The sequence below is a fragment of the Lissotriton helveticus genome, chromosome 12, assembly GCF_964261635.1.
Source record: "Lissotriton helveticus chromosome 12, aLisHel1.1, whole genome shotgun sequence".
In the NCBI taxonomy this organism is placed as follows: domain Eukaryota; kingdom Metazoa; phylum Chordata; class Amphibia; order Caudata; family Salamandridae; genus Lissotriton; species Lissotriton helveticus.
The window spans coordinates 252,014,047-252,041,931 of record NC_136073.1 but is presented as its reverse complement, the minus strand read 5'-3'; the positions used below and the strand labels follow the sequence as shown (position 1 = coordinate 252,041,931).

The 27,885-nt window shown below is 45.4% G+C and overlaps 1 protein-coding gene and 1 long non-coding RNA gene across 6 annotated transcripts in view; one reads left to right on the top strand and one right to left on the bottom strand.

The window, feature by feature from the left end:
• The window catches only part of LOC144799661 (blastomere cadherin-like), a 717,354-nt gene that overhangs the window by 440,937 nt on the left and 248,532 nt on the right, over positions 1-27,885 (bottom strand). The gene's annotated exons all lie outside the window — the stretch shown is intronic.
• On the top strand, positions 347-2,769 carry LOC144799662 (uncharacterized). The gene is made up of 3 exons (XR_013603855.1): positions 347-536; positions 1,093-1,174; positions 2,684-2,769. It is a non-coding gene; the product is annotated as an uncharacterized LOC144799662 (long non-coding RNA).

The following is a 27,885-nucleotide window of genomic DNA, read 5'->3' as shown; positions in this document are numbered from 1 at the left end:
GGGGCTGTATAAACGTACCCATTCACTCAGAATAGCTGCTCCTCTTCAGGAGAAACACGATAATCATAGTGACAAGATACAGAAAAACATTTTTAAAAGTTTGTGTTTGTGTTACGGGCTGGGTTTGTCAGAGTGCTTTTGTTACATTCGTATGCAGTGGGGAGGACCATTTCACTTACTGCGTTGGAATGCAGTAATCTCTGGCTTTCCTGTGCATGGACACCCTGGGAAAGCGATGCCTCGCCTAGAAATGTGCGCTCAGTTCATCTTACTGACTGAGTGCTGTGTTTTTTAACTCAGAGCTGCTCTATTTATCTTAGGTTTTCTTTAATTCTTCTAGACTCTGCAGGTTTTTGCCAGTTGTTTTTGGACTGTACAGTGGAGCTCTGACTGCAGCGGAATCACCAAAGAAATATATCCCTACCTGATGAAATCATACATGTTATGAGTAGGAAACTGGAGAGACCTAACCCAGAAAAAAACCCATGGGAGCAGAAGAGCCTGATTCTGGACATGTCTGAGTGCACTTGGGATAGGTATGGACATTTTTGTGTGCTTCAGTGTCGCACTTGGGTCAGAGATAACATTTGGTATCTCAGGACAATTACCTATTTTTTCATGTATGTGTGTGTCTGGAATTGAGGTTGTTTGAGCTTTACTGCTATCAGACTTACCTGTTCAATATCTTGTGCAACAAGGGTGTGTAGCCCCCAACCCCCTCTCTCTGTTGCCTAGGCATGTCACAGTCTGTTGTCCTGGATTGGAGGTTACTAATTTCAACCTTAATCTTGGCGGCATAAACAATGGGCCAGATTGCAAATGTGTAGGGTTTGAAAGAGCTGGGGAAGATATGGTGCTTGGACTTATGGAGAAGAGCACAGCCCGGTGCATGTGTCAGTTGTGCAGGTATTAACTTCAGTCAAGTTAGACTGAAGGAGAAGGGGCAGAGGCAGCATGACTCAGGTGGCACTTGGTGTGTCTGAGAAACAGAGTTTGAATCGTCATGTGATTGCGCTGACTGGGAAGAAATGAGCTGAAATCAGAACATGTTTTTGTGACTGTGTAAAATAATTGCATAAACTTTCCTCTAAGTTGCAGACCGAGAGTGATGGACCTAATGCAGATTGCTTTGGAGAGTCCAGTGAAATATCTCCCCGAAGACACAGAACAAAAGGTGAGAGAATGATACAGAGCAACCTGGGACACCAGCAGTTGTATGACAGCCTTCTGTTTGTTTTCGGAGTTTACAGTGAAGAAGGAATAATTGCACAGCCAGCTTTTACTTTATCAAAAGGTGAAATGAGAAGTGAAGGGGTAGGTATAGTGTTTTTCAGGTTTAGCCACACATGTAAACAGGCTTTTTGTCGTGCTACTATTCGATGAGGAGTAGGCGAGGAGTAGTTGGGTGGAGTTCCTCTTACATGAACAAATGAAATGTCCTATACAATGGTGTTTGATGGAATCCGCCTATATAAATAACTGGAGAGTGGTGTTTTATTTGAACAGTTGAAGAATGGGGTTACTCTCAAACCAATGAAAGGGTATAGTTGTACGTTTGTAAACAAGTTCAGGCCGTATTACTCGTGAACAGGCAGAGAGTGGTTTAAAAGTATGTGGAGTGTCTTTTTACATATAGGTAAACCAATTGGGGCGGAAGTTAATCTTATATGAACAGGACGAGGGTGGAGGTAATATTCTGTAAACTGGTGCAGGCTAATGTCACTTGAACAATGTAACACGTAGGTTTGAAGGCCATTGGTTCCCTTTGGATAACCTATAAGAATGAGGTGTTCCTCCAATGTGATCAGGCATAGGGTAGTGCTACATGGCTGCCAAGTGGCCCATTGCCAAAAAGCCGGGACTAATAGAAACTTATACAAGGGCACTTTGGAGCTTTTGTATTACTCATATGTGAAACGGTTGAGTGGGTTAGTGACTCATTTAATCAGGTGGTGCACCTTTTATATGATCAGATTCAGGATGCCATTACTCTAAGCTGAACAGGCGTTAGTGGGGAGGAGTTCCTGTTATTCGGGATGGTGATGTTACTGTTTGGTGAAAAGGTAGAGGGTGGTGTTTCTTTTTTGTGACTGGGTTGAGGGTGTTTTTACTCCTAGGCGGGAAGTGTTGCTCTTAGCTGAATAGGCAATGGTTGAGTTCCTCCAAATCAGACAGCTAGGGAGTGGTTTTAATCCAATCTGGAAAAAAGTGATGGCTGGTGGTGTCCTCATATAAACAGGTGTTTCCTAAGAGTGGTGTTACTGTGAAGATAGCGGGTGATGTTAATATTTATGTGAGCAGATGTGACTGCTCACAGTTCCAACTGCTGTGTAGATCTAAGACGTTTTAAACATCTCTTGATTGTTGAGTGTTGATTTAGGGAGTTGTAGAAGTGGTTGAACCTAAGGGGTGATGTAAAGAACTGCAGTTGTTAAGCATCTGCATTTTGGAAAGCATTTGAAGTGGCTGGCTCTAGTTGTTAATGTAAAGAGGCGAAGAAAAGTCTAAACCTCAGTGTTGCTGTAAAGAGCTGTAAATCCTATGGAACCTTAATGTTGATATCGGAAGCTGGTTATATGTTTGAACCCTGGTGTTGTTTTTAATAGCTGTAGAAGTGCCTGAATTTTTGGGTAGGTTGAGTATTTTCTCCTCCTTAACCAGACCCTTTCCTCTTATGATGCAGGATGTAGACCGTGCTATAGCTGCATCAAGCTTGGTTCACCAGGCGGATCAGGCATTCAGGCGCATTGTATCTCAAACCATGGAAAAGGCACAAGGTAAGGAGATAACCCTGGTGCTTCTTTGCCGCTTTTCCTAAACAAACACTTGCCTGTTCAACAGGTTTCTTAATGTTAGTGCTCAGTCAAGTAAACAGCAGCGCAGTTATGCTATTTCCTAAGGGCAAGGTCAGGAGGGCCACAAGTGGCTATTGGCCATACTTTTGAGTGCCCTTGATCTAGAGTCAATAATAGCAGTGCATCCACGGAGATGATGCTGCTTGCTACTGGTGTAGGACAAGCAAAGCAATGCTGCAGATCATGCAAGTCCTGGGGTGGGGACCAAGGGTTCAAATAGTAAAATCTTCCGCAGCGCAACTTCTCCGGCTACAGTTGTTAAATTGAAGCACCCCTAGACTCCCACAGCACAAAAGTAGGGCCAGGGATGAAGCAACCTCACATTAAATGACAATAAAGCAGCATGTTTATTTATATGGAGCAGCTGCCTAGAGTCTCCTTGGGCTTTAAAGCAGCTGCCCTTCCCCAGCCGCCTCCCACAGTTCTCGAAGATAGCGGGTACTCTGTAAAGTAATTTGCCTGCCGAGCTGAAACCCAGCTACTTTCGTCAGACTGACAAATTCCTTACGCACACAATCTATCATAAAAAGACTGTCTCAATCCCACGGGGATTCCACTCCTCGATCTCTGCTTACTCCACCACACCGGTGTGTGGCTTATCAGGAAACAAGTAAAGCATTGAACCAACCACTGAGTCCATTTTTTAACATTCCCTGGGGAACAAACTGATCCTATCAGGAGATGGGCTTCTTTTGAATCCTGATTGCATTTTCTATCCTGGGGGCATATTGACTGCATGTTTACTGCGTGATCACTAAATGGGGGAAGCTTGCTTTCCTCCTGCTCTGTTTCCTGGTACCTGTTTATGCTATCAGCAGGAAGGTATGTTAATTAACTCCAGGCCAAGAGCCATGACCATCAAACAACAGAAGGTATGCCTGATTTTAACAGTGATAAGTGCTTGTTCCTTCTCTAACCTACCAAGCTGCTTCAAGAACTAGGAAGGGACGCAGGGAAGCTGGCATGTCCAGCAGAACAGTTACCAGCTAGGTTTAGATTAAACACCATAGCTCACCGTGAGGTACTGGGTTAAGAACCGGCACAGAACCGGTAACCCAGCGGTGTCAGGGTACACCCAGAGACCTCGAGTTCTTCCTGATTTAGACCACAGAAACTCAGTCTTCTAGGTGAAGTCAAGGATCGATTTTATTGGCTGCAACCAAGGTAACAAGTGTCCTAGAATACAACACACGGGAAGTATATTCTCAGGAGACTGCTCGAATTTACAAAGTCAGGCTTCTCTCTTTATACAGAATATTCAGCTTCAGGCAAACATTCTTCGAATTTGTAGTATGTCATTTACAGTTACTGGTTACAAAGAAAAAGCGGAGTCATGATGACATGTACATATTTCACGTCGTGCTGCCCATAACAAATCACCCGGCAAGGCCCAACATTTCATCAGATATCGGTGGACCCCCAATAAAACAGGCACCTCCCCATCATAAAGTAAGTGAAGCAAAAGAGTAGAGACAGATGTGAGCAAGATACGGCAGGTGTGCGCGCTGAAATGGTTTTATGGTTTGTTGAGCCTTGATGCTATCTTGCTCGGCCACTGGGAGGGGAACTGACCTAACGAGTTCGGCCTGGGGCAATGGTTCCAACTTGCAGAGGTCATGGAAAAGTCGATTAAGGAGTATGTGTCCTTGTGGAATTGAATTCAGCTGGATTAAGGCCTATGTAAAGGGCAACACATAAATGGGAGCCAAGGATTCAGAACGAAAATGACGATTTCGAGGTGAAATCGTCACTCAAATATGCTGAAAATATATGTACATGATGTGCTCGTCATTCTCGGTCTTTTGATACCAAATTCGTCATGTTTCGACGAAGTTTTTATTCTCGAGTCCAGAACGATTACACGAATCCAGAATTTTCAGAACCACAAACCCTCCTTTTGCCCTTACATAGGCAATTAATCTATACTTATGTTAATTTTAGTCCAGATCTATATTCCTAAAGTCATTGAGATGTTGCTGTAACATCATTCTAGTACTCAGTTCATCTCTTGACACAGGCTTCCTTACACATGATGTAACACAGAGGCCACATATTGCAGGAGCACACTGTATGCATAGACAGAACAGGAAAAGAATGGCCATCCCAATGACCATTAGAATTTTCCATCCCCAGGCGGATATCAGTTCCCAGAACCATCCCATTAGGGACCAATCTCCTTTATCCACATGAATAGATTCGGAAATCTTATGTAGTTTGGAGATGGCCTGGTACACTGTTGGAGCGTTATCAGGGATGAAGATACAGCAACTAGATTGGATCAATCTGCATACCCCACCTCGGTCTGCAAGTATGACATCTAAGGCGGCCCTGTTTTGAAGGGTCATAAGTCGATCCGACTGGAGCTCAGCAGTCAAGTTACTAAGGGCACCAGCAGTTTCAATCACGGTGGACTCAACTACCCTTGTCAATTGCCTTATGTTCCTGCTGTTAGCCATGGATCCCCAGAACGGCAGAAAACCCTTTGCAAAGTCCCCAAATTCTTGACCTGCAGTGTCCTCTTCACTCAAGACACCTCTAACTATCCTTGTCCTGTGGTAGTCTGCCGCTGCTGTGTAGGTGGGAGGCAACAGGAAGGAAACAAAACAGGAGCCCGAAAAGTCAGGGGGCAACCATGTATAGGCTCTATCATGGCAGATGAAATAGGTACCCTTAGCTGCTAAAAACGCTGGGGAAGTCTGAGATCCAAACACATACGTTTCAGTACAGACACTCTTCCCTAACTGAGCCCTGGGATTCGTGCCATTACCTTGCAGACACAGATGACCCTGATGGGGTACAATCCAAATCGGGGACGATCTTTTAGCTTGCTGTTTCTCACTCAGAGTAGCTCCATATCCAGTCATGTTCCATCCCATGTAGACTAGTGTCTCATCTCTAGGGATAGTCTCATAAGAAATACCTTCCTTAATCATATCGACTATTCCCTTGACTAGAGCACTTTTCCTAGGATTATCTGTTACAGAACGTAGGGGGTAGATTTCGTGTGCATATATGAACATGGTCCTATATGCCCATACAGAACCATTGTGACTGAATGGCAAGACCAGATAAGGGATACCTTTATCCGTTGTGTGAGGCATAAGACCACACACCCAACAGTTAGTCGTGTTCATTACAAGTTGGTGTTGGTGTAATAACTGAACAAAAGAGTTATTGACGAATTCCAATCTCCTATTTGATTCGTGGTCAGGCCGAGGGTGGAAAGAATGAGAGGAAACAGTAGGAGGAGGTATGGGTGATGCAGTGGGTGCAAATGTTACACGGAAAGAGAATAAAACATAACTTATCAAAAATATCATTACGCTGAAAAGCATAAAAATACACAATATTATAAAACTTTTCTTTGTCATCGTGTTACTCAGTCTATGCTTTAAGTTAGTTTGTTTGGCAGGTCTCTCCACATCGGGAAACTCCATCCTCTCTAAAGTGCTGCCCGCGGTGGTAGGTTGCCTCTGCTAAAGGATGCTTCTGTCAGTCTAGGGCAGCTCCCTTGGACCAACCAGAACTACCGACCTAACGTCGTTAGCTGCACCCCAAAGACTTTAATCAACCGCGGCCCTAGCAGCGGAACCCGGAAGGCGGTTCGAAAAACAAAAATGAGCAAGTTTCTTAGATGGGAGAGCTGCACTTTCAAAAATAGTACTTGGGGGGAAAAAAGAAATATCTTTTTATTTGTCCATGGATCTTAGTCTCAAATTGCAAAAGAAATTATTTATTAGTTCGTTTTTCTCGGTCTCAAATTATACCGTTGTTTTCCTGGTATTGTCTGATCCTGGAACAAGAGGTCAGGCTCTGTAGTGTTCACTCGCTTGGATGGTGGCACAGCTTTGTGCAAAATGTTTTTGTTTTCTTGTTCAGAGTCAGTTCCTTTTACATGCAAATCATTAAAAGGGACGGTATTTGGCACCGCATCAAGTTCTGGGTCAGCGACACCCTTCTGGACCCCCTGGTCATAAGGCAGAGGAAAAGGGATCCTTTTACAATGGGTCCCGTGGACCCAGTTGACCTTCCCCTCCACCCGAACGGCGGATCTTGTAGAAAGAAGGACGAGGTGAGGCCCGGTCCACCTGGGCTGGTCGTTTTTCGTCCTTTGGAAATTCTTGATGAGAATCCAGGAACCAGGGTCAATGGCGTGACCCGGATTCTCAGAGACCGGAGGCAGGGTGTTGTGGACCTGTTGATGCAAAACACGCAATTTAGCCGTCAATTCATACAGATAATTAAGCAAAATAGGGTGTTCAAGCTCGCTGAACTTGGTGGGTCTAGGCACTCCCCATATGTTGGCTGGCCGGCCAAAAACTATCTCGTATGGACTCAGTTTCACTCGTGAATGCACAGTCATTCTGGTGGACAGGAGTGCTAAGGGTAGAGCGTCAGGCCATTTAAGACCTGTGCTCGCTTGGATTTTGGCCAGTTTAAGTTTTAAAGTGCCGTTGTAGCATTCTACTAATCCAGCTGATTGGGGGTGATTTGCAGCGTGAAACTTCTGCCGTATACCTAGCCCTTCACACACTCTCTTCATCACACGACCCACAAATTCACTTCCGTTATCAGACCAGACCATTCTAGGCATTCCAAACCTGGGGAAGTACTCTTTCACAAAGGCTTTTGCTTTGGACAAGGCAGTATTATCTTTTAGGGGATAGGCTTCTACCCATCTTGATAAAGCACAAACCACAACGAGTACGTATTTTAAGTTGTTGCACCTCTCTATGTGGATGAATTCTAGCTGCAAAACCTCGAACGGATACATAGGAGGCGCAAAATGACCAGCTGGAGTTGGGGTTCCCCTACCAGGATTGTGCTTCAGACATACCATGCAATTCTTGACAACATTCCCTGCACACTTGGGAATCCCTGAATTCTTCCACACTGGGGCCAACAACTCGCAAATCCCTTTCACGCTGATATGAGCCATTCCATGAGCCATTGTAACCACTGCAAGCACATATGCATCGGGTAACAACCATCTCTGATGCTCTGTTAATTCAATCCAACAACCATTTGCATCCATTCTACCTGTACTCTCTCTCCACGTGCTCAACTCTTTCTCTGTGGCCTCAGCTTGGATGGACTTCACACTCTCTATCGTGTCCTCACATATTCCAACATCACCAGTCCATCTTTCAGGGCCTGCAACATACATTCGGCTCATTACATTCTTCGCCGTTTCTTTCGCGATCTCATCAGCAAATGCATTTCCACGACCAATATCGTCAGTCACCTTCTTGTGAGCACTGCATTTCACAATCGCCATTTGCAGAGGCAAGGTCAGTGATTCAAGAAGCTCATTCACCAACTGACCATGCTGAATCTTAGCTCCATGCGAAGTCAGGAACCCACGTTCTCTCCACAATCGTCCAAAACTGTGAGCCACTCCGAACGCATACTGACTATCAGTGTAGATAGTCACTCTCATTCCTTTAGACAACACACATGCTTCTAGTGAGTGCAATTAATTCTGCTGCTTGGGCTGAACCATGTGGCACTCGTGCGGTTTCAACAACTGTGTGCAAAGTCGGGACAGCATATGCTGCAGTCACGTTACCATTTGGGAGCTTGAAGCATGAACCATCCACCCACAATGTACCATCACATTCAGCAAGAGGAGTGTCAGATAGATCTACTCTCCCTTTTGTCTCTTCCTCTGTTCTGAGAAAACAATCGTGTTGTTCTGAAGCATCTGATTCCTCTGCAATCGGCAACAATGTAGCTAGATTTAAGGTACTGCACCTTTTTATGTGCACATGACTTGCTAACAGCGTTAATTCGTAGCTTGACAACCGAGCACTAGTTAAGTGCTGTGTCTTAGTTCTATTTAACAACGTGTCTACTGCATGTGGGACCATCACGACCAGTGTATTATTCATTACTAGTCCAGCAGCTTGTCGAATAGAAACAGCTGCTGCTGCGGCTCTTAAACAACTTGGCAATGCTTTAGCTACCAGATCCAAAGTCGAGGAAAAGTAGGCGCATGGGCGCTGTCTACCTCCAAATAACTGAGTCAACACAGACAATGCACAGCCCTCCTTCTCGTGGACATACAATGTGAAAGGCTTACTGTAGTTGGGGGTACCTAACACAGGAGCCGAACATAATGCTGTGCGCAATTCGAGAAAACTTTTCTGACACTCTTCAGACCAAGGAATGGGATTGGGTGTATTTTTACACGTTAATGCCACCAAGGGTTTGGCCAATAACGAAAAATTTGGAATCCACTGTCTACAGTACGATGTAATGCCCAGGAAAACACGTACTTCTCTCTGAGTTCTTGGAACACTCAATTTCGCTATTGCCTGAATTCTTTCTGGGGTCAGTTTCCTTCCCTCCTTCGATAAGAGGTGACCTAGGTAGGTCACTTCTTGTCGGCAATATTGTAGTTTGGAAAGTGACACCTTGTGATGTAACTCACACAGATGACTCAATAATGACAACGTGGCCTTTTTACAAATTTCCTCAGTATCTGCAGCAATGAGCAAATCATCCACATACTGTACAAGAGTAGCACCCTTAGGTAAAACAATCTTATCAAGCTGTGTTTTTACAGCTTGACTGTATATTGATGGACTTTCACAGTAGCCCTGAGGAGCGCGTTTAAAGCGGAAGCTGCGACCTCCTAAACTGAAGGAAAAAATATCCCTGCTTTCCTCAGCAATCGGGATACTGAAGAAAGCATTCTTCAGGTCAATCACTGAAAACCAGGAGGCAGAGGCTGGAATCATAGTCAATAATGTGGTAATGTCGGGGACAACTGGGAATTGTGGCACAACTATTTTATTCACCTCTCTAAGGTCAATCACGAATCTGTACACAGGTGGCTGAGAAGGGTCAGTTCGTTTTAAAACAGGCAGAACAGGACTATTGCAAACATTGCCTCGTGTTTCTTCAATGACATCCTTTTTAATCAATTCGTAAACGATCGCTAGCAAAGCTTTTTCACCCTCACTAGATATCTTATATTGTGGAATTCGTGGCATTTGAACATTGGCTTTCAATGTTACAACATATGGTGGTATTTCTAAAAGGCCCACATCATTAGGACCAGTAGCCCAAAGAATATATAGCGACAATTCTGCTGGAAGTTTATCCCTCGACAAATACATGGGAGAGACCACTTTCCTACCTAAAGTAAGTTGTACTCCTGAAGGAGAACAGTACAAAGTCGCATACAATCTTTTTAACAAATCCAATCCTAGCAAGTTTTCGCCACAACCTGTTGTCAGAATAAGGGGTGCTTCTAATTCACAAGGACCAACAGAAAGGGACAAAGGGTCAGAAATCGGATTCCTAACTGGGGCGCCAGAAAAACCTACAGAAACGTTCATTTCGCCAGACAAAGGTGCGCCAGGGAGTTTGGAGTGCATAATAGAACTCTTTGTAGCACCAGTATCCAACAGAAAAGGTTCTGACACACCTGATGTAATCACCTCAACGTATGGTCCACTCTGATCTACTGGAACTGAAACAACTCCCTCTCTTTGTCTATGGCTGTCCTAGCAATGATTACCCTCCAAATACTCATCCTCTGTATAGTAATCATCAACAGAGTATTGAGCTGTCCTGTCAGATGCGTTGTTCTGTTGATCGAACCTATTCATAGAATTTTGTGGTGGAAGGGGGCGTGCGTTCTGGGGGACGCTTCCACGTCCTCTACCTCTAGGCGCTTGCTGAACACCACGACCTCTTACACCAGAAGCACCATTTGCACGCTGTAATAAAATAGGACAACTATACTTGAAATGACCCTCTTCTTTGCAATATGAACACTGGTTGGGGCCTACATAGACACGTGGCTGAGTGTACTCGACTCTTTGCAAGTTCCTCTGATATTGTTGAGGCTGTTGAGGCTGCTGGAAATTATTCTGGTAGTGATTCTGGCTACCATTATTCTGATTACCACCACTACGTGACGGATAGGCTTGCTGTAGCAAAACCTTCGTTTTCAGTTCTTTAGTTTTCTTTTCTACTCTATCTTTCTCGTCCTTGTCTCTATTTTCGTAATATTGTGCAGTAGCCAATATCTGGGCTGAAGATGAGACTGCCCAAGAACTTTCTGAATCCTTTAACATTTTACACAATTCTGGAAGCAGATTGTGCACGAATTTGTCGACAAACAATCTCTGACCACCTTCTGTGGTCATATCTTGACCGCTGTGGTCGACAAATGTTTCTTCGAACCTGGTGAAGAAATCTGAAACAGTTTCTTCTTTCTTCTGCTTGCATGCGGACAACTTATCCCAATTTACACGTATTGCAGGCATTATCGTTTTCATGTAATCTACTATTTTACCAGGGAGTTCTGCTATCAAAGGCTCAGGCTTAGCACCACCAACATGTCGGGCGTCTGCAGCGGCAATATTAGCCCACGAGTCACCTAATTCCTGATCATGATCTATGTGACAAATTTTACCCCATAATGGCTGTGGAACAACATTCCCAAATAGCATATCAATATCGGCTAAATTCATTATACATGACCCAGCAGTTTGCGACAACTCTTTGTAATACCCTGCAGGATTTTTACGCGGATCAGGTAATGTTTGTTTGAGTGCTAAAACTTCAGCTCGCTTCCATGGGACATGTACCCATACACGCTGAAAATGTGGCAGAATAGGTGGGACAGCAGTTGTGTCACCCTCTCTCCATTGTGGGGGAACTTCTCTCATAGGGTATTGTCGCGCCTTTTTCCTACTAGATGTACCAGGCTCAGATTGTGACCCAGAACTACTCCCCTTACTCCGATATGATAACAATATTTCAACCGCTTTCTCTACATCAGGACCTACAATCATGCCTTCTCCAAATTTAAACCGTACACGACACAACTCTTGCGGGTTGCTTTCCAGATCATTGTCTTCCAAATCCTCACAAAGAAAAACACACATCTGTTCGAAAACATATCTCTGTGTCGGTGCTTCCCATTGATGGAAGACTTCCATGACAGACTCTACATCATATTTTACAGTGTCCATGACCCATTTCCGTGCTAAACTATTCAGTGAGTTTCTCTCTTGATAGTCAGGCAGTCGACTTCGCAACTGTCTTCGTCCCATGTTAGGGGTCGTAGTAGGCGACCCGAAAAGAGGTAAAAGAAGGTTAGTAACAGTGCTGGCCATTTTCTGCCGAATGGAAGGTGAAACTGAAGGAAGAACGGGTGGAAAAACGGGGTGAGATAATGCAGGGGCAGAGATAATAGCAGAGGAGGCATCAGGGGAAATAGAAGGAGCACTAGGCAAAATCGTAGAGGGAGCATTAGAAGAAGTAGAAAGTATGGTAGGAAAAATCGTAGAAAGCACAGGTGAAGCAGAGGTGGTCGGTGAGCCTGGAGGAGGCTGCACCGAAGGAGTAGGAGCCAGCTGAAGAACAGCTGGTGGGTGCTGTGGAGGAACAGGTTGCGCAACTAAAGGTTGCGGGGGTGCCGTGGCATTTTGTGCATAGGGGGGTGGCGAATTTAGTAAATGTGACATTAATGGGTCTTTTTCACGCTCTTTTGCTGCCTCTTGCTGAAGAGACCTAGCGATACAAAAGAGAATGATGGACGGAGCGTTTGAACAAATCAAACACTCACCCCCAGTCAACTGATCTGGGTTTAATCCATCACCATTCTTTAGTTCACTCAGCCACCCCAGTTCAGACATGGCTATATGCAAATAAGTCTGACCCTGTGCCTTGTGGGAACAGTCCAGCCCGAACTGCCAAGCCATGTCTTCCCTGGACCGGAAACAAGCATCCTGGGACCGGTTTCGGATTCATAATCCTCATCAGCCAGGCTATCTTGAATCCAGTGGCCAAGTGAACAAGGGACTCACGGTGGAGTGGTGTGGCTCACTGGTTAGAGGCGGCAGACCCGGAAGCAGAGAACGGCCCGGGACAGGGTTCAATTCCCGACGCGGCAGGGTCGTGGACCAGGGTCAGCGGACTCGATAATTCTCGCCTCGGTGCCTACTCTAACCAGGGATCACACTCGGCAACTCTGGGCATTAGCTTGCCTCATCTCTACAACGGCCTCCCACATTCGCCGGGGATGCCTGGTTTCACCTTGGAGATACCCAGTAGGGACCATCTCACAGGGATAGCCAGGACGGGTTCCCCAGCGGTCTACAGCGCCACGACGCCTCAGGGCAGCAGTGCGCTTTACAAGACACATACATTTACATTTACGTCTGAGCATACCCTGCCACACTTAGGGCGAACAAAGCGATACAAAAGAGAATGATGGACGGAGCGTTTGAACAAATCAAACACTCACCCCCAGTCAACTGATCTGGGTTTAATCCATCACCATTCTTTAGTTCACTCAGCCTTGCTCTTGCTGAAGAGACGGCAAAACTGGATAACATTTGTCCATTGCCATTTTACGTTGCCTGTGCATCTGCTCACTCATCTGCTCTTCTTCATTGTCTTTAAACTGTATAGCAGCTTGCATTACTGAAAGTCCCTCTTCTCTTTTATTTTTCTTAGCTAATTTGATTTCCTTTTGTTTGGCTTCTTTACGCCATAAGCGGAAAGAGTCAAACATCGCCGGCCGGGCTTTCTTTTTAAAGAGTTTAACTTCAAGGTTGTCTAAGATTTCGGAATCAAAACTACCGTATTGGGGCCATTTTAAAACACCATCCTTCCTGGTGTATTTAATCCACACTTCGTTGTATGTGATGGGGCCTACCCCATGTTTCACATATGGCTCGTAAGTTGGAGTTCCAACCGGAGGAACCGGACATGAGTCCTCCAATCGGGAGTCTGACCCTGTGCCTTATGGGAACAGTCCAGCCCGAACTGCCAAGCCATGTCTTCCCTGGACCGGAAACAAGCATCCTGGGACCGGTTTCGGATTCATAATCCTCATCAGCCAGGCTATCTTGAATCCAGTGGCCAAGTGAACAAGGGACTCGCGTCTGAGCATACCCTGCCACACTTAGGGCGAACAAAGCGATACAAAAGAGAATGATGGACGGAGCGTTTGAACAAATCAAACACTCACCCCCAGTCAACTGATCTGGGTTTAATCCATCACCATTCTTTAGTTCACTCAGCCACCCCAGTTCAGACATGGCTATATGCAAATAAGTCTGACCCTGTGCCTTGTGGGAACAGTCCAGCCCGAACTGCCAAGTCATGTCTTCCCTGGACCGGAAACAAGCATCCTGGGACTGGTTTTGGATTCATAATCCTCATCAGCCAGGCTATCTTGAATCCAGTGGCCAAGTGAACAAGGGACTCACGTCTGAGCATACCCTGCCACACTTAGGGCGAACAAAGCGATACAAAAGAGAATGATGGACGGAGCGTTTGAACAAATCAAACACTCACCCACAGTCAACTGATCTGGGTTTAATCCATCACCATTCTTTAGTTCACTCAGCCACCCCAGTTCAGACATGGCTATATGCAAATAAGTCTGACCCTGTGCCTTGTGGGAACAGTCCAGCCCGAACTGCCAAGCCATGTCTTCCCTGGACCAGAAACAAGCATCCTGGGACCGGTTTCGGATTCATAATCCTCATCAGCCAGGCTATCTTGAATCCAGTGGCCAAGTGAACAAGGGACTCACGTCTGAGCATACCCTGCCACACTTAGGGCGAACAAAGCGATACAAAAGAGAAACAAAAGAGAATGATGGACGGAGCGTTTGAACAAATCAAACACTCACCCCCAGTCAACTGATCTGGGTTTAATCCATCACCATTCTTTAGTTCACTCAGCCACCCCAGTTCAGACATGGCTATATGCAAATAAGTCTGACCCTGTGCCTTATGGGAACAGTCCAGCCCGAACTGCCAAGCCATGTCTTCCCTGGACCGGAAACAAGCATCCTGGGACCGGTTTCGGATTCATAATCCTCATCAGCCAGGCTATCTTGAATCCAGTGGCCAAGTGAACAAGGGACTCACGTCTGAGCATACCCTGCCACACTTAGGGCGAACAAAGCGATACAAAAGAGAATGATGGACGGAGCGTTTGAACAAATCAAACACTCACCCCCAGTCAACTGATCTGGGTTTAATCCATCACCATTCTTTAGTTCACTCAGCCACCCCAGTTCAGACATGGCTATATGCAAATAAGTCTGACCCTGTGCCTTGTGGGAACAGTCCAGCCCGAACTGCCAAGCCATGTCTTCCCTGGACCGGAAACAAGCATCCTGGGACCGGTTTCGGATTCATAATCCTCATCAGCCAGGCTATCTTGAATCCAGTGGCCAAGTGAACAAGGGACTCACGGTGGAGTGGTGTGGCTCACTGGTTAGAGGCGGCAGACCCAGAAGCAGAGAACGGCCCGGGACAGGGTTCAATTCCCGACGCGGCAGGGTCGTGGACCAGGGTCAGCGGACTCGATAATTCTCACCTCGGTGCCTACTCTAACCAGGGATCACACTCGGCAACTCTGGGCATTAGCTTGCCTCATCTCTACAACGGCCTCCCACATTCGCCGGGGATGCCTGGTTTCACCTTGGAGATACCCAGTAGGGACCATCTCACAGGGATAGCCAGGACGGGTTCCCCAGCGGTCTACAGCGCCACGACGCCTCAGGGCAGCAGTGCGCTTTACAAGACACATACATTTACATTTTACATTTACGTCTCATTTACATACCCTGCCACACTTAGGGCGAACAAAGCGATACAAAAGAGAATGATGGACGGAGCGTTTGAACAAATCAAACACTCACCCCCAGTCAACTGATCTGGGTTTAATCCATCACCATTCTTTAGTTCACTCAGCCTTGCTCTTGCTGAAGAGACGGCAAAACTGGATAACATTTGTCCATTGCCATTTTACGTTGCCTGTGCAACTGCTCACTCATCTGCTCTTCTTCATTGTCTTTAAACTGTATAGCAGCTTGCATTACTGAAAGTTCCTCTTCTCTTTTATTTTTCTTAGCTAATTTGATTTCCTTTTGTTTGGTTTCTTTACGCCATAAGCGGAAAGAGTCAAACATCGCCGGCCGGGCTTTCTTTTTAAAGAGTTTAACTTCAAGGTTGTCTAAGATTTCGGAATCAAAACTACCGTATTGGGGCCATTTTAAAACACCATCCTTCCTGGTGTATTTAATCCACACTTCGTTGTATGTGATGGGGCCTACCCCATGTTTCACATATAGCTCGTAAGTTGGAGTTCCAACCGGAGGAACCGGACATGAGTCCTCCAATCGGGAGTCCCTATTATTATAACCAAGACAAAACAAATTTCCAAGTCTAAGACTAGGCATCTTCGCTCTCTAGTCTAGTTCCAAACTTCAAAGGATTATCGATTACGATATTTCTCGTGAATACAGGAGTCCTTCGGTTTTGGTGCTTGCAAGTACCAACAAATTATCCCAAAGGATACCCAAGACTAAGACCAACTAAGGACTGGGAGACGCTCCACTTATACTTAACTGAGATATCGATGACGTCACCAGCTGGCTTTAGACCCCTCCACTTCACCGAGGCGGTCATTGTGGCCGTCATGGATGCCCTTAGGAAGGGTGCCGATAATAACATCTCACAGGCCCTTGTCCTTTTGGACCTGTCGGCGGCCTTTGACACGGTCGATCATACAATTTTGATCGACCGTGTCAACAATGCCGGCATCCAGGGGGTGGCCCTCGATTGGCTCAGATCCTTCCTGGACCACCGGACTCAGGCGGTGCACCTGTCTACTTTCTCTGCACCCTACTCGTCTTTATCCTGCGGGGTACCTCAGGGCTCCGCGCTATCACCTTTATTGTTTAACTTGTATTTACAGCCCCTTTTAGCTTCTCTCCGCAATACCCCGGTCACTATTTTTAACTACGCGGATGACCTTCAGTTAATTTTTCCCATTGATTCACTTCCCTCCTCCCGCTCTAACTTTCAGTCTACCATGCTTGGCATTGCAGAGTGGATGTTCCATAGCCAACTGAAACTGAACCCCACAAAAACAGAGCTTGTACTGGTGGGGGGGTCCTACTAATCCGTGGAATTCCACTTTCTGGCCTTCATCACTGGGGGCGCCACCTAGTCCTGTTAGCACTGTGAAGAGTTTGGGGGTGGTCATCTCTGGTGACCTCTCTATGAGGCCACAAATCAACGCAGTCACCTCATCCTGCTTTTTTCATCTAAGGAGGATCCGTAAGATCAGCAGGTTTCTCACCAGAGATGCCCTAATTCTTGTCATACTAGCTCTTATCACCTCCAGACTCGATTATGCTAACACTCTGTATGTCGGGATTCCAGCATTCCATCTACACAGGCTACAACTGGTGCAGAATCAGGCAGCTCGCCTGATCTTCCACCAGCCGAAACATCAGCATGTCACTCCCCTTCTGCGCAGCCTCCATTGGCTCCCTGTTGCCAAACGCTGCACCTTCAAGCTTGGATGCACTATCTTCAAAGCCTTATCAGATCGAGCCCCTGTCTTTATTTCCTCTTATCTGACACGTTATGTTCCCCACAGAGATCTCCGCTCAGCATCACTTAATCTACTTGTTGTCCCCAAAGCCAGACGGAAAAAGCATGGAGGTCTAAGCTTCTCTGTTATGGCCCCTACCACTTGGAACTCCCTCCCAACTGCACTTCGTCACTGTCCCAGCTATGATTGTTTTCGCAGGCTGTTAAAAACCCTCCTGTTTCAGTCAGCATTTGAGTAAAACCTCCGCCCAAGCTCTTCGTCTTTGTCAGGAGCGCCATGAAACCGCTTGGTGAACGTGCGCAGTAAAAATGCTTTTAACAATAACAATAACAACAAGACTCGTCTTAGTGTTTCGCTCTACCAAACTTCAAGGGTCCAAATCAGGGCGATAGCCAGGGCAGCAGTCCTCTGTAGTCGTTGGGAAGCGGGGAACCTCGCAGCAAAGACCTTCTGACCACGTCGACATGCAGGAGTCGATGAGGTGGTTGGCCGTCCTCTGGAATTTTCACACGAAGCTCCTCACGAACCTCTGGCTGGGCTGGTACCATTGGAATCGCCCCAAACGTTGGGCGCCAGCTGAGGTACTGGGTTTTTAAGAACCGGCACAGAACCGGTAACCCAGCGGTGTCAGGGTACACCCAGAGACCTCGAGTTCTTCCTGATTTAGACCACAGAAACTCAGAGTCTTCTAGGTGAAGTCAAGGATCGATTTTATTGGCTGCAACCAAGGTAACAAGTGTCCTAGAATACAACACACGGGGAAGTATATTCTCAGGAGACTGCTCGAATTTACAAAGTCAGGCTTCTCTCTTTATACAGAATATTCAGCTTCAGGCAAACATTCTTCGAATTTGTAGTATGTCATTTACAGTTACTGGTTACAAAGAAAAAGCGGAGTCATGATGACAGGTACATATTTCACGTTGTGCTGCCCATAACAAATCACCCGGCAAGGCCCAACATTTCATCAGATATCAGGCACCTCCCCATCATAAAGTAAGTGAAGCAAAAGAGTAGAGACAGATGTGAGCAAGATACGGCAGGTGTGCGCGCTGAAATGGTTTTATGGTTTGTTGAGCCTTGATGCTATCTTTCTCGGCCACTGGGAGGGGAACTGACCTAACGAGTTCGGCCTGGGGCAATGGTTCCAACTTGCACAGGTCATGGAAAAGTCGATTAAGGAGTATGTGTCCTTGTGGAATTGAATTCAGCTGGATTAAGGCCTATGTAAAGGGCAACACATAAATGGGAGCCAAGGATTCAGAACGAAAATTACGATTTCGAGGTGAAATCGTCACTCAAATATGCTGAAAATATATGTACATGATGTGCTCGTCATTCTCGGTCTTTTGATACCAAATTCGTCATGTTTCGACGAAGTTTTTATTCTCGAGTCCAGAACGATTACACAAATCCAGAATTTTCAGAACCACAACCGATCCATCCTCACCCTTTAGAACGCACTGGATTTCAACACACACCTCAGACGTGATAGAGGCAAAAAGAACCCAAGTAAGGGAGACTGCAAAGACGTTACCAGACTGAGTATAGATATCCTTGACTATACATTAATGCTGCCAACACTGTTAGTCTGCCCCAACCTGGATAAAGATGGCAGTAGCCACTCTTTCAAAAGAAGGATGCATTTTGCATGCCTCCTCAACCTCCAAGCCAATCTCTAGGGTCACTATCTTTGTAAACAGGGAGGCTCTCAGTGGACACCCATGCTTGACTGTCATGTCAATATAGGCAAAAATCATAAACCTACAGAAGTTTTTCAGTGTCTTCAGAGGAGGTCAACATAGGGCAAGGAAGCAGGGTCTCCAGGTCCATGCAGACTTTCATCCCAACATCCCCTTAACTTTGATTCTAGTCTTCACTTTTAGATCCAGGTACAGTCTGACTGACCCACCAGAGCCTCACCTCTCAGACACAATGTCAAGATTGGGGTTAGATCCATATAAGGGGGAGGGAGCATACTGCCTCTCATCCTAGCACACTTCACCCAATTGCATTCTGGTAAATGCAGTATGCTTACTTCAAAGTTGCTCTAGTTTTTCACCAAAGTCTGTACAAATGGTACTGTTCTCTCTAGACACATCTTTCTGGGTTCAGCCCTTCGTCAGTAGAGAGCACAGAAAAGTCATCTGGGTTGCTAAAATGCTGCCCAGTTCTTCATAGGTTACAGTACCACTTCACAGCGCATAGAGGTGCATCCTAGAGCTCATCAGCTCGTTGGCTGAAGTAAGCACACAGCCTGCCATCCCAGCACAGTTCACCCCATTGCATTCTGATACATGAAGTACGCTTACTTCAAAGTTGCTGTACCTTTTCACCAAGGTCGGTACAGGTAGTGCGGTTATCTCTAGACACGTGTTTCTGGGTTTAGCCCTTCTTCCTTACAGAGCAGAAGTAGTAGAGAGCAGAGAAAAGTCGTCTGGGGTTGATGAAATGCTGCCCAAGTCTTCATAGGTCACAGTACCACTCTGCAGGCCCTCAAGTGCATCCCAGAAACCTGTGTCTAGAGATAACCGCACTAGCTGCGCCACCGTTGGTGAAAACGACAACTTTGAAATAAGCTTAATGCATTTACCAGAATGCAGTGGGGTTAACTGTCCTGGGATGAGAGGCAGTGTGCTCACTCCTCCCTTAGGGTTAGATCCATGTAAAGCCGGAGGGGCTGGACCCTCCAATAAAGTAATCAATAAGTAACATTCCTCCCAAGCAAACACTTCAGTCAAAGTACAATATCTATCGTTCCATTGTAACAAGTAAACAACATTCACAAATACTTCAAAACAAATATGTTGTTTGGGGTGTTTTCAGCAAAGTATAAACATACTTGAACTGTTTAATTCCCACGTGATTGACTGAATATTGGACTGGGCTCCCTAATGAACTGTGTATGCAGTTAACAGAAAACTCTTGGCATAAGAATGACTTGTATAATGAAGCAGTTCCATTTTTTTTGCTATCCCGGTTTACTTCATTGCACTAGCATATTCGTGCCAATATTAAGGCAATGATGATATTTATTTTTTGCTAATGACAAGCCTACTTTGACAGCTCGTTCCTGTATGTGTTTATATTTTGTTGAATAAACACCAAAAATGCAAATATAACGTTTTTGTGATTTTTCTTCACTTGTTACAATAGAATGATTGACATATAACTTTGACTGAAGCATTAGCTTGGTGGACACTGTTTCTTCTTGATTGCTTCACCTCTCAGGTACAGTATGACCCAATGGATCCTTCCTCCAAGCCACATTCTGACCTAGCAGAACCGTCTCTCCCAGTCTCATAGTCTGAACCAGTATAGCCTTGCTTCTGGGATTCAGCACATCCTTTCCTCTCCAATGTTGTCTTTCATAGCAAATACTTGATTATCAGTTCTCTCTCAGCTGAGCACTTCCATCTTAGGCACGGTTAGTTCAGCTAAGAATTTCCTCTCAGTTTGTTTATTCCAAATGATCCTTCTCTCTCAGACACCATCTGTCCCAACAGAGCCTTACCACTCTCTCAGGCTCAGCTACACCCAGTAGAACCATCCTTTTTTGGCGCAGTGTAAGACAACAGATCAGCCTTTCCTTCTCGGGTATTGTCTATGACAGTAAAACATTTGTTGCCCGATATAGGCCTATTTTGACCCAGCATAACCTTCCCTTTTAGATGTATTTTGACCTAACATACCTTTGTCTTGGTCTAGCCCAGCAGAACTTAGCCTTTCACTTTTTTTCTGTCCATACTGAGCCATCAGACTCCAGCACACGCTCCCAGCAGAGCCTTCCATCTCATGTAAATTCTAACCTAACAGAGCCTTCCCCTTCAGGTGCAGTCTGTTACCCATTATGAAGGAAAGCAGCTACCCTTTCTGACACTTTCCCCTCCCAGCAGAACCTTGGCCCACTCTTTCTGGTGCATTCTTTATCTGCCAAGACCAATCGGGCTTTTCTTGACATTCTCCCTCATATCTTGGTGCAGTCATTCAGACCCACCAAAGACTAACTCAACTGTGCTTGCGCTCTCAGACACTCATTGAAACAGGAAATATCTTACACCAAAGTCTTTTTTTGTTCAATTTAGGCAACGTCTGAAATAGGAAGGCTTTACATCCAAGTCCTAGTCTGCCTTTTCTCTCTGATTTAGATACTTTTAAACCCAACACAGGTTTCCCTCTTCTGGATCTAATATAACCCTACCATGCAGTCCCTTTCAGATCAAAGAGTCCGATCCAGCTGGGACTTTTCTCTCGGGTAAAAGCCTGATCCATTAGGGCCTTCCTCATAAAGTCAGTCGCAGGTTGACCCAGCAGACATCTGCATCTCCGATAAAGCCACACCGAACGGCACTCTCCCACTCCAGCACACTCTCACTCGGCATAGCATTCCTTCCCCTTTTGAACAAACATATCCTGCTTTCACAGGCACATCATAACACAGGGCTATCTTTCCTTTTAGATATTGACACAGCCTAATGCAGTAGAGACTAAGACCATGTCTCTGTTTGAATTGACGGATACCTCCATCTCAAGTGCATGCATGCTCTCACTCAGGAGATACTTTCCTCCTAATAACAGCCATACCGAGTGACCTTCTGCCCAGGTGATACTCTGTTAACCAGCAGAGCCTTCCTTTTCAGATCTAGGGAGTCTGTCTGACGTGGTAGACCAGGATCTTTCTTTCTGTCTGTTCTAGCATGCCCTTCCTTCCAGCACAGTAAAATCCAGCAGAACCTTCCATCTGGGATGAAATCCTGCCTACTAGTGCATCACAGGCACAGTCTGCCCCAGCGTATACTTAGATAGAAGTTCCTGCTACCACAGATTATGTCTGTTACGATCTGGCCCGGCACAGATTCTCTTGTTTTTTCCTCAATGAAGCTTCGAGTCACTGGATGTTCTGTGACTTCTCCCTTAGTTTACAATGTGCATGAACTCCAGTCATCAGGATTAGACGTGTTCATCAACGTCCCCAAGATTAATGCATTATTTGTGGTTTTCTCAGGTCTTAACTGTATTTTCTTGTGCTTACTATCCCTATGTGGGGAACTTGAACACTTGCCTTTATGGGTTACACACTACACCATGTAGGGTGTTTGGTTGAAAGTGTGTTGTCTTTGTTTTGATCCTATGTGGGAAGTGTATCCATGTTGTGATGATGACAACCGCCGAGCTGTGTTATCGTGTTATAGGATGCAGTGTGGTGAATGAAGAGGTGTGAGAGGTGGGCAGTGTATGATTTTCAATAAGCTGACAGATTGTAGGAGCTATGGAGGTCCCTTAATGGTATTTCTTATGATCACAGTTCATTTAGCTGTTTTCTTAACTAAGCTGCCCATTCTGAGATATTTTGTGTAAAATGTATTGTCCTGAGCAGGCATAGGTTAGAGGGAGAAATGAAGGAGAGATATGCAGATATGGATTTTGTTAATATCATCCCATATCTAATTGTCATTGTGAGATGTCAAGAAGCAGTTTAGTGTATAGCTAGTCAGGACCTGCAGTGGTGGACTAAATTAAAGTCCTCCTTTGCCCAGCGGCATGTGGCAGATCTCTTCAGTTATTCTGATCTGTTTAGTCGGTAATGGGTGGGTTATTGCTGTGGACTGGTAGAGTACTGGGTGAGAGACGTGATTTATAGCAACTGTGTCTTCTGTAAGTGTAAAACTGTCATACAGTATAAGCCTGCATGAACTGCAATTGACTGCCAGACTGCTGAGTGTTATGGAATTAGCCACAACGAAAGAGTGACTGTATAAAAATACACTGAAAGAAACACTCATATGTTATTAAAAGGACCGTCACTCACCAACCTGGTTGGTGACATGCTTCATCATTGGGTCCCCACCGGATCAGCCGAATGCCGTTCCGGTGTGCTACGACGCCTGCAATTGCAGCAGAGCGGGTTGTGATTTCGTGCAAGTGAATTAGTGCAAGTATACCGCCATGGTCTCACTATTCACAAAGGTCCTGATGAATGCTTAACGGAACTTGCTAATACAAGCAGAAACATGTTCATGTCGACCAATTTTTATATTTCATCGGTTCTCCCAGCTCCATTGTTCAGTTGGTATTGATCCGTCACTTGTTTTTAATAGTACCCAAATCCCCTAAAATAAAGCTTTTTTCAGGGAGTATTTGGCTACTTTTTAACTTGCACTAATTCACTTGCACGAAATCACAACCCGCTCCGCTGCAATTGCAGGCGTCGTAGCACACCGGAACGGCATTCGGCTGATCCGGTGGGGACCCAATGATGAAGCATGTCACCAACCAGGTTGGTGAGTGAGGGTCCTTTTAATAACATAAGAGTGTTTCTTTCAGTGTATTTTTATACAGTCACTCTTTCGTTGTTGTTAGATATATTCCCCTGGGGGACTAAGAGTGTCTTTCTCCCTCACTCTCTTTTTGTTTAGAGTTATGGAATTAGCTCCAGTGTTGGCCACAAGGGTTATGTATTGTATTGTAGTTGCATTATACAGCACTTACTGCCCTTGACAAGGCATTAAAGCACTTTATGCTAGACAGCACGCTGCTCCTGAACCCATAGTTAGCTTTTTTGCCCAGTGATTATCGTTGGTTATGACATTTAGGATTAGGGCAAAAATGCATTAAATTATGCTAACATCAAAAGGAGATGCTACAAATGCTAGAATGGACACCTTCTGATATTCACCCTTTAACTTTGGCTTAAAGTATTAATTACATAAGCAAAGTGGTGTCCATTTTGGATGACTGGTTGTGGCATCTCACAAGATATGGGGGGGGGGGGCTTCCTACACTGTAGTGGTGTATTTATTACCTGCATGACTGTGGTGGCAGGTGGGAGGTGAGCTAGACAATGAAGTGAGGAGGACGTAGGACTACTTTTAGCTATTCTGTTAACTATGTTAGCAAAGTACTACTAATTAATTTCATCCCGTTTACTGTTCTCCCAACTGGTACACCACTCTTTTCCTGGGCCACTCACAACCAATTGCCTCTACGCCCTGACCCAGCTCTGTTCAGTCTTCATTGATCTCCAGGAGCTCATATCTGAGAATGCAGACAGGTAGGGGATGATGGAATGTACACCCTTCCAATTTTGCCTACAGTGCAACACCAACTATCCTTGGGCAGTCCAGCATGGATTGTGTAACCTCTGTCTCTCCCTGACCAAATTAGTCTTTCTTTGACTTCTGTCTCATCTTTTGCTACAAAAGAACATTGAGGCACCAAATAAAAAGGCGTTGAGTACACCTGAAGATGCAGCAATAGTCTGAGATGCCTGATGTCTTTGGTAAACAAAACCTGCTCAGCATCAAGGATGAGGTGTCAGACCCTCCCGGCAACACCGAGGCCCAACCAGTGCCCATCCCCGATAACCTGTAAGGGGGAGATCAGGAGGCTACAGTGTTGGCATTGCCATCATTGGGGTCACAGATGAGGAAGACAGAGACGGCCATGAGCTATGTTCCCTCTAAGTTGCGCACCTGGGCGGCCACGCACAATGTCATTTACTCCGCGCAGGGGGCCTTAAGGAGCGCCAAAAACAAAGGAATCCCCTGCTGACAGGAGAAGCGCTCTTGATGGCTTGCTAATGAGCGTAGAGTAAGGGCGATATTTTTCTTCTTGGCTCTGGATTTAAACAAGCCTAGAACAGGTGCGACTCCCCCGGCCCACTATCACCATTCAAAGAAGAAAAAATAGTGTCAAACTGTTTTTGACAGCTTCCATAGCAGACACAAGAATTATACACCCTGCAAGTGTATGTGTGGTACCACAATTTTTATGTTCAAAGCACAGCTGTGTTATTTACATGCTTGTATTTAAAAGATGTTGGGACTGCAAAAGCCCCAGCTTATAATAGTATGATGTTCAACTTGATTTAATTAGGGAGGTAGAGAAATGCTCAGCTGGAAAAGAAATGAGTGAGGTTCAATATCATTTACTTTGTGCAAGAGTTTCTCTCAATTAAGGCTCTCTCATCTTCAGTTCCCCCATCACTGCAGCCTACTGTGACAGCTATAACCCCTGGACAGGCTCTTTTCTTTTTTGCACAGCTCTCTTAGCCCCAATTCCCTTATTTACCAGTGTCTCACCAGGGAATGCCCCTCCCTGCACAATATCTTCCCATTGTGTGCTAGGTTTGCTTTTAATTCCCTGCTTGACTCACTGATGTTGTCCTCCATTACTGCCTATAATATTAAAGATGCTCTATAGTTTCATTCATTTACAGAGGATTTTATTTTGACTCTTCAATTTAAATCTTCTGCACCCATGTAAGTCTACCGGGTGAGGGGAATGTCTGTGCAAGTACAGGTTGCAGCACATTGGCAATGCTTGTTAGACAATTTATCAGGGAAATGTACTTTGAAGGAATTATTCAACTTTTAAATGTTTGTGGAGGTGTCCTTTCTAATCTGACTAGAAAGTTGTATAATTTTTGCTAATATCACTCCGTTGCGCACAAAAACAAGAAATGTGTGCAGACAAACAGGTCACTGCCGCACAGAGACAAAAATAATTAGAGGGAACATTGGCCATGAGTATTACCCAATTCACTATACTGACCCAGCTAGTGCCTATGGGGAGGGAGACCCTCATGACCAACCTGCTGGGGCAGGGGATGGGTATGACCCCTTGGGATGACTACGTTGTCGACCTGGAGAAGATCCAGATCTCGAGCCATATTCAGTCACACTAGCTCCCTGATTATACAACTGTGTATTATACAGTTATTTAGAGGGCGGCTCACCACTATAAAACCGACATGCATATCCTAAATGATGAGGACGACTTTTTCTAGTATCCGTCTCAAAGACAGAGTGTGCTATTAAGTTCCTTACAGTGCTCAACACCGTGCTTAAGTCAGCCCCTGACAACTTTAGGGACCTGTTCAGAGCAGGTAGAGAAAAATGTTTAGGGCCACTCCAAGTAGTTGTATTTACTTAGAGGATAAGTCTGACTCCTTAGGGGCCCATTCTAAAATGTAAGCAGGCCTCCGCCAAGGCAGTGGTGTATGCCCCCCTTTGTATAAGGGAAGGAAGTGTCTCAACACGGAGTGTGTAGTGGTTGGTGCAACCATGCAGTGGCGAATCACCAATTCGGTGGAGTTACTGTCAGGATAAGATCAGTACTACTGCTAAGAAATGGAGGCCCCAGTACAGCACCTGCCTGAGACTTAGAGGAAATGACGGAAGGAGCTAATCGCCGAAGGAAAGATAAATTCAAATGGAAATATCTGTTGCACACTGGATGCAGCGATACTGCTTCTCGCAGTAGCAACACCAGACTCGTGCTCTGCCGACATGCAAGGCTTTGCATCTCTGGATTTAAACCAGAGGTTCAGCAGCTCCTTCTTAGCATCCGATTTGATGGGTGACACTTCTATGCTCCCGAAGTGGGTCAGATGTCCATAGGCTCTTTGCAGTTTGCTACACCCAAGGCCAAGATCGCACCCTCCGGCCAGGGGCTATCCTATCCGCACCAACAACAGGCCTGCAAGGGCAGGGATAGAGGTGGCTCTGGCAAAGGAGCTTAGCTCACATGCATTGAGTAACCCACTGTGCCCTGTTCACAAGACACCTGTCTGAAAGAGATTATGTAATTTCCACTCTCTTCGGATGGATATCCCCTCAGATCAGTGCTTAGTGGTTCAACAGAGCTGCTGCTAAGAATATCACCTTGTGACACACCATTAGCCATGATCCCCTCACTCTCTGGCAAGAAGAGGTCCACGTGCTCCTTCAAAAAGGGCACCATACAGCTGGAGCGCCCATAATCCTTGTAGTTTTAGCTTGAGCTGCTTCTTAGTTAATATCATTACATTTTGAGGTGCATATTGTAGAAAATGAAAAGTGTAATCGGTGGATCAGGGTTATCTTCAGTCAGGGCATAAAAGCTAACTAGAGTCAAACAGATGGACCCGATGGTACAATGAACCTAATACCATCAATGGCTTTACTTATCATGGTGCCAAGTATATATCGGAGTTTTGAGCTTCTTAGTGATAAGAATTGCAATGCCCTTATGGACTGCCCCTATATTGGAAAAACACTTAAATCCTGTCCATATCTTGAATATCCTAAAAGGAGTTGTTTTTTAAGATGGAATACGGGTTTCTAGAAGCATAAAAATAGATGGATAATGTGGAAAAACAAGTTTTGCTAGCCTGCACCTTCCTCCTATTATTCAGGCCATCAATATTAAACAAATGACTCTTCAACATATCTACCATATAATAAATTACATTCCAAACTCTTAACAGAACCTCTGAAAAAATCAACACTACTCCCCCATCTTTCCGTATAAATCTGAAGAAACCAGAACTCCGCTAATACTCTCCACTGATACTTCCTGAGATCTAAAAGTCATTATTAGGTTTTGCCTAGCAAAATGCGTACGAAGTACGCATGCGCTAGCAAAATCTTATGTAATTTCTCTGTGGGGTCGGGTATCCGCCCCCTCCCGCCCCCTCCTCCCATTGGCTAGCTCCATAAATGGAGGCTAGCCATTGGGAGAAGGCTCTGTCCGTCAATCTCGGACCAGATTCGGGGGCGTTCCCGACATTTTTTCCCTCTCCACCCACTTCGGATCGTCATCGCGGCGGTGGGTGTGTGTTATTTTTTTTTTTCAGTCGGCCCGTTTTCGTCTTTTT